General features: G+C 38.7%; 1 pseudogene; it reads left to right on the top strand.

Moving 5' to 3' along the window:
• Positions 1-14,067, top strand: part of LOC111949694 (segment polarity protein dishevelled homolog DVL-3-like) — a 68,580-nt pseudogene that overhangs the window by 48,428 nt on the left and 6,085 nt on the right.

The following is a 14,067-nucleotide window of genomic DNA, read 5'->3' as shown; positions in this document are numbered from 1 at the left end:
CACATTAACATTACAGAGTGTTCACATTAACATTACAGAGTAGTCACATTAACATTACAGAGTGTTCACATTAACATTACAAGCGGTTACATTAACATTACAGAGCAGTCACATAACATTACAGAGTGTTCACACATTAAACATTACAGAGTGGTCACATAACATTACAGAAGTAGTCACATTAACATTACAGAGTGTTCACATATCAACATACAGAGTAGTCACATCAACATTACAGAGTATCACATCAACATTACAGAGTAGTCACATTAAACATTACAGAGATGTTCACATTAACATTACAGATGGTCACATTAACATTACAGAGTAGTCACATTAACATTACAGAGTAGTCACATTAACATTACAGAGTAGTCACATTAACATTACAGAGTAGTCACATTAACATTACAGAGTAGTCACATTAACATTACAGAGTAGTCACATCAACATTACAGAGTAGTCACATTAACATTACAGCGTGTGACAACTTACAGAGTAGTCACATTAACATTACAGCGTGGTGACAACTTTACAGAGTAGTCACATTAACATTACAGAGTGGTCACATTAACATTACAGAGTGGTCACATTAACATTACAGCGTGGTTACATTAACATTAGAGTGTCACATTAACAAATTAGAGTGGTCACATTAACATTAGAGTGGTCACATTAACATTAGAGTGGTCACATTAACATTACAGAGTAGTCACATACATTACAGAGTAGTCACATTCAAACTTACAGAGTAGTCACATTAACATTACAGCGTGGTGACAACTTTACAGAGTAGTCACATTAACATTACAGCGTGGTGACAACTTACAGAGTAGTCACATTAACATTACAGATTGGTCACATTAAACATTACAGAGAGTCACTTTAACATTACAGAGTTTACATTAACATTAGAGTGGTCCCATTAACATTAGAGTGGTCACATTAACATTAGATGGTCACATTGAAATTACAGAGTGGTCACATTAAAATTGCAGAGTGGTCACATTAACATTACAGAGTGGTCACATTAACATTACAGAGTGGTCACATTAACAACAGAGTGGTCACATAACATTACAAAGTAGTCACATTAACATTACAGAGTGGTAACATTAACATTACAGAGTGGTAACAAACATTACAGAGTGGTACATTAACATTACAGAGTGGTTACATTAACATTACATTTTATGTGGACTCCAGGAAGAGTAGGTGCTGCATGTGCAGTAGCTAATGGGGGCGTTTTGGTCAAATCTCATTCAAACCCTGCACTTATTAGGTCATTTGCCCTGACCTCCATAAACGGTAGAGTTTTATATTATGAGTCGCTAAACTATTATATAATGAGACACCATTCGGACACCAAACCAGGAGAAAAATATGATTTTCAGATCTTGAAAGGAACGAAGCCCTTGCAGGTTGAAAATATCCTTAAAAAAATAGCCCAACGAGGGAATATAAAGGGCATAGATCCAGATAAAAAAAAACTAACATCATTATTCCAAATAGTATATAAACCATGAAAATTACAAGTTGTGCCCAGATAATTATTGACTTGGTAAAAGTCTATTAATTTCCCCCCCAATAGATCCCATAAAAGAATAAGCAGTTTTTTTTTGCTTTATCCCAGAAAGAAGGTCTGGAATTCTAATTGGGTGGGACTTGGCCTCCTCTATTATATCCCAGTATGACCAATTTCCCTAAAACAGTTCTGCTATTTGTAACATTGTTTTTTCAATGATGAGTCAGTCTAGTTAAATCAGTAAATGTGATAGCAACAAAAACATTTTTTTTAAGATGAGATCCACCCATGTGAACATTCCAACTTGTCTCTACATTATTTTATCAGCCAGTGAACATTCTATTGCATCAACTCCCATACAACAAGATATATAAAAGGTGTTAAACACAAGAAAGGGTTATCATATATCAATTTGATCAGGGCGTGTGGGAACAATTTAATACCATCAAACCTTTGCCACCCCAAACTGGATCCATTTTTCAGCTGCCCATGGAGTTAAGTGGGATAGGCTGAGGAATGAAGGCAGATGGACAGACACCAAGTCTTACCATGGTCATGAGTGTCTTTCTCTTTCCATCGCGGCCTCTCTCTCTCCCTCTCCCTGCCACGGTCGCTCTCCCACCCCTCTCTCTCTGTAGCAACACGACCGACTCCATCTCTGTCTCGTTGTCCAGGTTGTCCTGACTGCCAGCAGCAATCGCACTGATGGGCAGGTGGGAAAAAAGTCAAAGGAAGAGTAAACAAGAAGACGAGATGAAAGAGAAAGAAACATTTATTCAAAGGGATTATATTTCAAAAAGATTTGTCTCTTTTCCCTTCTTCTACACACAACTGTTTGACAGATGATAAACGGCAGGGGTCTGGAACTTGCCGTGTAAGTGTCAAGTGCTGGTATCAGAATGTCAGTGTGTTTAATGTCAGCCTCACCAGCGCATGCCGGAGCTAGCTACAAAGAGAACTGAGCGCCTGTTCTCTGTGTGTGTGTAATAGGATGTGCATGTGACGCGCAGTGAGCCAAGTGGTAACCAGTGCTGACCAGCAGAGGGAAAAGGCTGTTCTCTCTGTGTTGTGGTTGTCAGATAAAGACCTGCCCAGCTGGCTGATTTAATATTGCTATCTAGTTCTCACAGAGAGAGAAGAGAGAAGAGAGAAGAGAGAAGAGAAGAGAGAGAGAGAGATCTCTATGCCAGATGGATCAACTAGTCACGCACGCACACACACACACAAAGGACACACCGCGCACCACTTTTCAGATACTGACTGGAAGAGAGGTCTTGAGTCTCCGATGCCACCGGTCCTCTCCAAAGGAAGTGGCAGCTCTGCCTGGCTGTCTGCACACGAAGAACCCCCATCTGAACCCCATGAGAACACACACAGAGACAGGCGCTCACGTTCTCTTTGTAGCTAGCTCCCGGCATGCGCTGGTGAGGCTGACATTAAAACACACTGACATTCTGATACCAGCACTTGACACTTACACCGGCAAGTTCCAGACCCCTGCCGTTTATCATCTGTCAAACAGTTGTGTGTAGAAGAAGGGAAAAGAGACAAATCTTTTTGAAATATAATCCCTTTGAATAAAATGTTTCTTTCTCTTTCATCTCGTCCTTCTTGTTTACTCTTCCTTTGACTTTTTTCCCACCTGCCCATCAGTGCGAATGCTGCTGGCAGTCAGGACAACCTGGACAAGGAGACAGAGATGGAGTCGGTCGTGTTGCTACAGAGAGAGAGGGAGTGGGAGAGCGACCGTGGCAGGGAGAGGGAGAGAGAGAGGCCGCGATGGAAAGAGAAAGACACTCATGACCATGGTAAGACTTGGTGTCTGTCCATCTGCCTTCATTCCTCAGCCTATCCCACTTATACTCCATGGGCCAGCTGAAAAATGGATCCAGTTTGGGGTGGCAAAGGTTTGATGGTATTAAATTGTTCCCCACAAGCCCCTGATCAAATTGATATATGATAACCCCTTTCTATGTGTTTAACACCTTTTATATATCTTGTTGTATGGGAGTTGATGCAATAGAATGTTCACTGGCTGATAAAATAATGTAGAGACAAGTTGGAATGTTCACATGGGTGGATCTCATCTTAAAAAAAAATGTTTTTGTTGCTATCACATTTACTGATTTAACTAGACTGACTCATCATTGAAAAAACAATGTTACAAATAGCAGAACTGTTTTAGGGAAATTGGTCATACTGGGATATAATAGAGGAGGCCAAGTCCCACCCAATTAGAATTCCAGACCTTCTTTCTGGGATAAAGCAAAAAAAAACTGCTTATTCTTTTATGGGATCTATTGGGGGGAAAAATTAATAGACTTTTACCAAGTCAATAATTATCTGGGCACAACTTGTAATTTTCATGAGTTATATACTATTTGGAATAATGATGTTAGTTTTTTTTTTATCTGGATCTATGCCCTTTATATTCCCTCGTTGGGCTATTTTTTTAAGGATATTTTCAACCTGCAAGGGCTTCGTTCCTTTCAAGATCTGAAAATCATATTTTCTCCCTGGATTTGGTGTCCGAATGGTGTCCTCATTATATAATAGTTTAGCGACTCATAATATAAAAACTCTACCGTTTATGGAGGTCAGGGCAAATGACCTAATAAGTGCAGGGTTTGAATGAGATTTGACCACAAAACGCCCCCATTAGCTACTGCACATGCAGCACCTACTCTTCCTGGAGTCCACATAAAATGTAATGTTAATGTAACCACTCTGTAATGTTAATGTACCCACTCTGTAATGTTAATGTTACCACTCTGTAATGTTAATGTTACCACTCTGTAATGTTAATGTGACTACTTTGTAATGTTAATGTGACCACTCTGTAATGTTAATGTGACCACTCTGTAATGTTAATGTGACCACTCTGTAATGTTAATGTGACCACTCTGCAATTTTAATGTGACCACTCTGTAATTTCAATGTGACCACTCTAATGTTAATGTGACCACTCTAATGTTAATGGGACCACTCTAATGTTAATGTAACCACTCTGTAATGTTAAAGTGACTACTCTGTAATGTTAATGTGACCAATCTGTAATGTTAATGTGACTACTCTGTAAAGTTGTCACCACGGTGTAATGTTTGTGACTACTTTTCTGTAAAGTTGTCCCAACGCTGTAATGTTAATGTGACTACTCTGTATGTTATGACATCTGTAATGTTGATGTGACTACTCCTGTAATGTTTAATGTGACCACTCTAATGTTAATGTGACCACTCTAATGTTAATTGTGACACTCTAATGTTAATGTGCCACTCTAATGGTTTAATGTAACACGCTGTAATGTTAATGTGACCACTCTGTAATGTTAATGTGACCACTCTGTAATGTTAATGTGGACTACTCTGTAAAGTTGTCACCACGCTGTAATGTTAATGTGACTACTTTAAGTTGTCAGACGCGCTGTAATGTTAATGTGACTACTCTGTAATGTTGATGTGACTTGATTCTCTTGTAATGTTAATGTGACTACTCTGTAATGTTAATGTGACTATCTCTGTAATGTTATGTGACTACTCTTTGTGTTAATGTGACTACTCTGTGTTTTAATGTTAATGTGACTCTGTAATGTTTAATGTGAAACTCTGTAATGTTAATGTGACTACTTTATGTAAGTTGATGTGACTACTCTGTACTTGTTTGATGTTGACTACTTGTAATGTTATGTGAACATCTGTATGTTAATGGACTACTCTGTAATGTTAATGTGACTGCTTCTGTAATGTTAATGTGAACATTGTAAGTCTTAGTGTGACTGCTCTGTAATGTTAATGTAACCGCTCTGTAATGTTAATGTGAACACTCTGTATGTTAATGTGACTACTCTGTAATGTTAATGTGAACACTCTGTAATGTTAATGTGACTGCTCTGTAATTTATGTAACCGCTATGTAATGTTTAATGTGACCACTTGTAATGTTAATGTGAACACTCTGTAATGTTAATGTGACTGCTCTGTAATGTTAATGTGACCGTGCTCTGTAATGTTAATGTGACCACTCTGTAATGTTAATGTAACCACTCTGTAAATGTTAATGTGGACCACTCTGCAATTTTAATGTGACCACTCGGCAATGTTAATGTGACCACTCGCTGTAATGTTTAATGTGATACTCTGTAGTTGTCACTCGTTACGCAGTGTATATTGTGTACTATCTGTAATGGTTTTGCTACTTTCTGTAGATGTTGAAATGTGACTACTCTGTAATGTTAATGTGACTACTCTGTTATGTTAATGTGACTACTCTGTAATGTTAATGTGTGACACTCTGTAATGTTAATGTGAACTTCTGTAATGTTAATGTGTGAACCTGTATGTGACTACTCTGGTATGGTTGATGTACTACTTCTGTAATGTTGATGTGACTACTCTGTAATTGTTGATGTGTAACACTCTGTAATGTTAATGTGACTACTCTGTAAAATGTTAATCGTGAACACTCGCTGTAATGTTAGATCGTATACTCTTGTAATGTTAATGTGAAGCTCTGAATGTTGTAACTGTATTAATGTTAATGTGCACTCTGTAATGTTAATGGTGTAACACTTCTGTAATGTTAATGTGAACTACTCTGTAGATGTTAATGTGAAAAACTCTCTTGTAATGTTAATGTGAAACTCTGTAATGTGTGAAGTTTGTTGAATGTGAACTCTGTAATGTTATGTGTGACGCCTCTGTAATGTTAATGTGACATGCTGTAATGTTTGTACCGAACTCTGTAATGTTAATGTGAACACTCTGTAATGTTAATGTGTAACTAGGCTCTGTAATGTTTAATGTTAGACCATCTGTAAATGTTTAATGTGAACACTCGCTGTTGTATTAATGTGACTCACTCTAGTAAGTGTTGTAATGAACTACGATTCATGTTAATGTGAACATGCTGTATGTTAATGTGACTGCTTCTGTAATGTTAAATGTAACACTCTGTATGTTAATGTGAGCATGCTGTAATGTTGCAATGTGCTGCTCTGTTAAGTTAATGTGACCACTCTAATGTTATGTGACAAATTTGTATGGTTAATGCTGTACGATTTTTGTTCATGTTAATGTGACTGATCTGTATTGTTAATGTGACTACTGTCATGTAATGTTAATGTGAACACTCTGTAATGTTAATTGTGTACTAGCTCTGTAATGTGTTGTGACTACTACTGTATGTTTGTAATGTGACTATCTGTATGTGATTTGTGTAAATCTACCTTGTAATGTTAATGTGACCTACTCTGTAATGTTATGTGACCATGCTGTATTTAATGTACACTCTGTAAATGTTAATGTGACTTCTGTAATGTTAATGGTACACCAGCTCTGTAATGTAATGTGCTACTCTGTATGTTGATGTGACTGCTTCTGTAATGTTGATGTGACTACTCTGTAATGTTATGTGAACACTCTGTAATGTTATGTGACTAATCTGTAATGTTAATGTGGACCATCTGTAATGTTAATGTGAACACTCTGTAATGTTAATGTGACTGCTCTGTAATGTTAATGTAACGCTCTGTAATGTAATGTAACACTCTGTATGTTATACTTGGAACTGTCTATGTAATGTTTTATGTGACACTCTGTAATGTTGAATGTGACTGCCTGCTGTAATGTTTAATGTAACCGCTATGTAAATGTTAATGTGACCACTCTGTAATGTTAATGTGAACACTCTGTAATGTTAATGTGACTGCTCTGTAATGTTAATGTGCGTCTGTAATGTTAATGTGACGATCTCTGTAAGTATAATGTAACGACTCTGTAAATGTTAATGTGACCACTCTGCTTTTAATGTGACACTCGGCAATGTTATGTGACCACTCTGTAATGTTAATGTGACTACTCTGTAAAGTTGTCACCCGGCAGCTGTAGTTAATGTGACTACTCTGTAATGCTTAGCATCTTGTAATGTAGATGTGACTACTCTGTAATGTTAATGTGATTATCTGTATGTTTGTGACTATTCTGTAATGTTATGTGACTATCTGTAATGTTAATGTGACCATCCTGTAATGTTTAATGTGAACACTCTGTATATGTTAATGTGAACTACTCTGTAATGTTGATGGTGACTATCTGTAATGTTGATGTGATACTCTGTAATGTTGATGTGACTACTCTGTAATGTTGATGTGAACACTCTGTAATGTTTGTAGCTACTGTTGTTAATGTGACCACTGGTGCGTCTGTCTGTTAATGTGAAATCTTGTATGTTAATGTGACTGCTCTGTATGTTTAATGTAACACTTCTGTAATGTTAATGTGAAACTCTGTAATGTTAATGTGAACACTCTGTAATGTTATGTGACATCTGTAATGTTAATGTGAACATCCTATAATGTTAATGTGACTGCTCTGTAATGTTAATGTAACACTCTGTAATGTTAATGTCACCACTCTGTATGTTAATGTGAACACTCTGTAATGTTAATGTGGACTGCTCTGTAATGTTAATGTACCACTCTGTAATGTTAATGTGAACACTCTGTAATGTTAGATGTGATCTTTTGTAATGTTAATTGGTGACCGACTCTGTGATGTTTGTTGAACACTCTGTAATGTTAATGTGACTGGCTCTGTAATGTTAATGTAACCACTCTGTAATTGAATGTGAAACTCTGTAATGTTATGTGAAGTGCTCTGTATAATTAATGTAACACTTAATGTTAATGTGGACAATTTGTCATGTTATGTGACGATTTTGTCATGTTAATGTGACTGATTTTGTAGTGTTAATGTGACTGCTCTGTGTAATGTGTCTAATGGTGAACACCTCTGTATGGTTAATGTGATGGCCTCTGTATTGAATGAGAAGCATTTTAAAGTAATGTTATGTGACAGCTTTGGTAATGTTAATTGGTGTGGACTACTCTGTGAAAGTTGGTCACAACTCTGTAATGTTAATGGATAGCTCGACAACAGTTAATGTTTAATGTGAAACTACATCTGTAATACTGGTATTAATGATGAAACCACTCTGGTAATTGTTTAATGCTAACTCATGCTAGGTACTGTAACAAACTTAAATGGTATAATAGTGACTACTCTCGAAATGTTAATGTGAACCTCGTAATGTTTGGACTGCTCTGATAGGTAATGTAACTGCTCTATGACATGTAACACGTGTAGTGTTAAGTGCACTTGTATGTTATGTGACGTGTGTTATGTATAATGTTAAATGTGTAAAGTACACTGTTGTGCTACTGTTAATGTTATGTAACTAACTCGTAAATAGTGTAGTTGACTCACTCTTAATGTTATTAATGTACGGCTGCTGTAAATGTTTAATGTACAACCTTGGACTTAATTGTAATAAGTTATACATAGCTACTCCATTAACTTTAATCATTATGTAATGTTACTATGTCTTTACTCTGTAATGTTATGGACCACTCGTAGATGTTTTTATTTGTTTTAATATTTTTTTAAGGGGTGCATCGTTTAATCTTGCGATACGATTGCTTTAGCTTCATCAATGTAATTGTCTGCTATCACTCCTTCCAATCCCATATATTTTTTTTGCAAAATGTTTTGTATGTACAGTTGAGAGTGGGAGGTTTACCATACACTTAGGTTTGGAGTCAATTAAATCCGTTTTAATCACCACTCACAAACAATATTCTTTCTGTGTTAAACAACTATATAGTTTTTGGGCAAGTGGGTTAGGACATCTACTTCGTGCATTATGTACTTACAGTAAGCAATATTTCCAAAATTGTTTAGTAAGATTTTCAACTATAATTCACTGTATACAATTCCAGTGGGTCAGAAGTTTACATTGATCTGTGCCTTTAAACAGCTTGGGAAATTCCACAGACAATTTATTCATGGCTTTAGAGCCTTCTGAATAGGCTAATTTGACATCATTTGAGTCATTGGAGGTGTACCTGTGGATGTATTTCAATGGCCTACCTTCAAACTCAGTGCTTCTTTGCTTGAATAATGGGAATAATAAAAATAAAAATCAGCCAAGACCTCAGAAGAAAATTGTGGACCTCCACAAGTCCGGTTCATGCTTGGGAGCAATTTCCAAACGCCTGAATGGTACGACATAGATCTGTAATAACAATAGTACACAGTAATAACACCATGGGGCACCACACTGCCGTCATTCACCGCTCAGGAAGGAGACGCGTTCTGTCTCCTAGAGATGAAACGTACTATGGTGCAAAAAGTGCAAATCAATCCCAGAAACAGAAAGGACCTTGTGAAGATGCTGGAGGAAGAGGGTATAAAAGATCGAGGGTTAATAAGTATTACTATCCAGTTTAAAGATGAGAGTCGCACTATAAAGGTAGTCAATAAACTCTGAAGGCTGCTCAGCAAGGAAGAAGCCACTGCTCCAAAACCGCCATAAAAAAGCCAGACTACGGTTTGCAACTGCATATGGGGACAAATATTATACTTTTTGGAGAAATGTCCTCTGGTCTGATGAAAGAAAAATAGAACTGTTTGGACGTAATGATCATCGTTATGTTTGGAGGAAAAAGGGGGAGGCTTGCAAGCCGAAGAACACCATCCCAACCGTGAAGCACGGGAGTGGCAGCATCATGTTGTGGGGGTGCTTTGCTGCATTAGGGACTGCTGCACTTCACAAAATAGATGGCATCATGAGGAGGAAAATTGTGGATATATTGAAGCAACATCTCAAGATATCAGTCAGGAAGTTAAAGCTTGGTTGCAAATGGGTCTTTTAAATGGACAATGACCCCAAGCATACTTCCAAGGTTGTGGCAAAATGGCTTAAGGACAACAACGTCAAGGTATTGGAGTGGCCATCACAAATCCCTGACCTCAATCCCATAGAAAATATGTGTGCAGAACTAAAAAAGTGTGTGCGAGCAAGGAGGCCTACAAACCTGACTCAGTTACACCAGCTCTGTCAGGAGGAATGAGCCAAAATTCAGTGGCTGGCCCTTCGATGTACAAAGAGAGCTAACATTAATAATATGCATGTCAATCTCTCCTGGCTCAAAGTGGAGGAGAGAYTGACTTCATCACTGCTTGTATTTGTGAGAGGTGTTGACATGTTGAATGCACTGAGCTGTCTGTTTGAACTACTGGCATACAGCTCAGACACCCATGCGTACCCCACAAGACATGCCACCAGAGGTCTCTTCACAGTCAGAACAGACTATGGGAAGCGCACAGTACTACATAGAGCCATGACTACATTGAACTTTATTCCACATCAAGTAACTAATGCAAGCTGTAAAATTTGATTTAAAAAACAGATACACCTTACACACGCCGGGACTGTGAAGCAACACAAACAAACACACGATAACATACGCACTATACACACACGTACACATGGATTTTGTATTGTAGATATGTGGTAGTAGAGAAGGGGCCTGAGGGCACACACTTAATGTGTTGTGAAATATGTTGTGAATGAATTGTAATATTTTAAAATTGTTTAACTGCCTTAATTTKTCTGGACCCCAGGAAGAGTAGCTGCTGCCTTGGCAGCAGCTAATGGGGATACATCGTAAATACAAATATTATTGAGAGTTCTGGCAATGTCAGACCAATCCAATAGAGCCTGTTGATGGTCATATTGGAAAATGTGTACCCTATGCATAAACCAGCAATAGCTAGGCATCATTGTTTAGACATTTCCCAGCTTTATGTAAAGTTTGGTGCACTCATTATGAAGGCATTTTGCGAAAATGGGTTATCTGTAATTCTTAGCTCAATGTTATCCATTCCTATGGGATTTCATATAGAATGCAATGTAAGGGGTGGGTTCCACATCACATTTCTTGATGTTAACAATTTATAGAATCATATCATTTTTATCAACAGACATCAGTGAATGTGAGTTTTAATGTAATATGAAACGACTTCGCAATTCAGACAGTTTTTAAAACTTATTTTTACCACTATTCTGGTAATATTTTGCTAAATAAATATAACTGACATACTTGGGCCATCATTTAGTTATCATTGTAACACACATTTTAAGCAATTGTTGGTCTTATTACACCAATTATTTATTCAGTTATGGTCATGCAAAATCAATGCAGTTTATCCCCATTTGATAAGTGAATGGCGGCCATCCTGAAAATAGGCTGCTGGGACTGATTATAGGCAAAATCTACGATCACTGTATGGCAAAAAAAACTAGTTATCATGTAGGGTACCATGTGATAATGGAGTCCATCCCAATACTGCCCATTCTGTCTCGATGTACCCCAAAATGCATACATGTATTACCTTTGAACCCCCCAAGGTGAGCCCATAGATGTCATTACGAATTCATTTGATTTGTACCTTAATTTGTGTTGTATTATGAAGTTAATAACACTGTATATAAATTACCTTAGTATGAGAAAATGTCATCTCAATCCTGTTGGCCCAACTAATTGTTTAGGCGTCATAACATATAATACAGTGATAACCACATTTTAGCTACCTTCGATAAGTGGTAATCATACCAAAATATAATCCACAGACATGGACCTTAATAAAAATCAACATTATACTTTTAAAATGTTTATTTTATTTTACCTTTATTTAACTAGGCAAGTCAGTTAATAACAAATTCTTATTTTCAATGACCCTAGTGGGTTAACTGCCTTGTTCAGGGGCGGAACGACAGAGTTTTACCTTGTCAGCTCGGGGATTCGATCTTGCAACCTTTCGGTTACTAGTCCAACACTCTAACCACCTTCCGCCACAAAGTGGACAAATGTGCCTTCTCACCAAGCTGCTTGCCTATTGTCCTGTAGCCCATCCCAGCCTTGTGCAGGTCTACAATTTTATCCCTGATGTCCTTACACAGCTCTCTGGTCTGGCCATTGTGGAGAGGTTGGATCTGTTTGATTGAGTGTGTGGACAGGTGTCTTTTATACAGGTAACGAGTTCAAACAGGTGCAGTTAATACAGGTAATGAGTGGAGAACAGGAGGGCTTCTTAAAGAAAAACTAACATGTCTGTGAGAGCCGGAATCTTACTGGTTGGTAGGTGATCAAATACTTATGTCATGCAATAAAATGCAAATTAATTACTTAAAAAATCATACAATGTGATTTTCTGGATTTTTGTTTTAGATTCCGTCTCTCACAGTTGAAGTGTACCTATGATAAAAATTACAGACCTCTACATGCTTTGTAAGTAGGAAAACCTGCAAAATCGCAGTGTATCAAATACTTGTTCTCCCCACTGTATATATGTTTGACCCTTTTTTCACCACAATTTCGTGAAATCCAAATGGTAGTCGTTACAGTCTTGTCTCATCGCTGCAACTCCCGTACGGACTCGGAAGAGGTGAAGGTCGAGAGCCATGCATCCTCCGAATCACAACCCAACCTTGCCGCACTGCTTCTTGACAGTGAAGTTGACACATCCAAACCGGAAGCCAGCCGCACCAATGTGTCGGAGGAAACACCGTACACCTGGCGACCTGGTCAGCGTGCACTGGGCCCGGCCTGCCACAGGAGTCGCTAGTGCGCGATGAGACAAGGATATCCCTGCCGGCCAAACCTCCCTAACCAGACGACGCTGGGCAATTGTGCGTCGCCCCATGGACCTCCCGGTCGCGGCCGGCTGTGACAGAGCCTGGGCTCGAACCCAGAATCTCTGGTGGCACAGCTAGCACTGCGACCACTGCGCCACCCGGGAGGCCAGAGTATTGATATTGTTATTAGGACACACCATAGCAAAACATTTTGCTTACAAAAAAACGGGTGTTTTGAAAAATTATTTGTGCGTTTCTTATTAGACAAGTCCAGGTACTCCCTTCCTATTTCAGTCCGTTTTCTTCCATTGGGTGCCTACTGAATACTACCCGGTTGACCTCTCCTCTCTTCCGCTTGTCTGGCGTCCTCCTCAGGTGGCAGGTTGAATGGTCACACGCGCCCAGAGCGGGAGCTGCGGCGACCGGAGCTGGCGGGCTACGAGAGCTCGTCAACGCTGATGAGTTCTGAGCTGGAGACGACAAGCTTCTTCGACTCTGAAGACGATGATGCACCCAGTCGGTGAGCACCACACACAAACACTGATGAATCAACAAAATATGGCTTTTAATTATCTCAGTAAGGGGACTAAATATCCCCAAACTTGGCAAATCAACTACAGCCACGATAAATGAAAAAAATCATGTTCGGTTGTATTTTGAGTGGAACCTCCCTTTAACACGTAGAGATCACCTCAAGGTTGTTCATTGCTGCCAATGTTGGTTGCAATAGGCCCTGAAGGGTTAGAGCCAAGAGGAAGTGGTAGGGAGGGGATTGACTACTCATTCATTTATACTCACACTCACATACATGTACCCAAGACACAAAAAAATGTATCCTCTCACTTGAAAAAATGGACCACCTTGAGCATCCACTTGATGTATACACTCTACGTGATCGCTATCAATTCTTATTATTATTCTTATTGTGGCCATTTAACCACGGGTGTAACAGTATAACTTTAGTCCGGCCCCTCGCGAACCAGGGACTCTCTGCACACATCAACAACAGTCACCCACGAAGCATCGTTACCCATCGCTCCACAAAAGCCGCGGCCCTTGCAGAGCAAG

This window comes from Salvelinus sp. IW2-2015, linkage group LG22, assembly GCF_002910315.2.
Source record: "Salvelinus sp. IW2-2015 linkage group LG22, ASM291031v2, whole genome shotgun sequence".
NCBI classification, from domain to species: domain Eukaryota; kingdom Metazoa; phylum Chordata; class Actinopteri; order Salmoniformes; family Salmonidae; genus Salvelinus; species Salvelinus sp. IW2-2015.
This window is presented reverse-complemented; position numbering and strand designations above follow the sequence as displayed.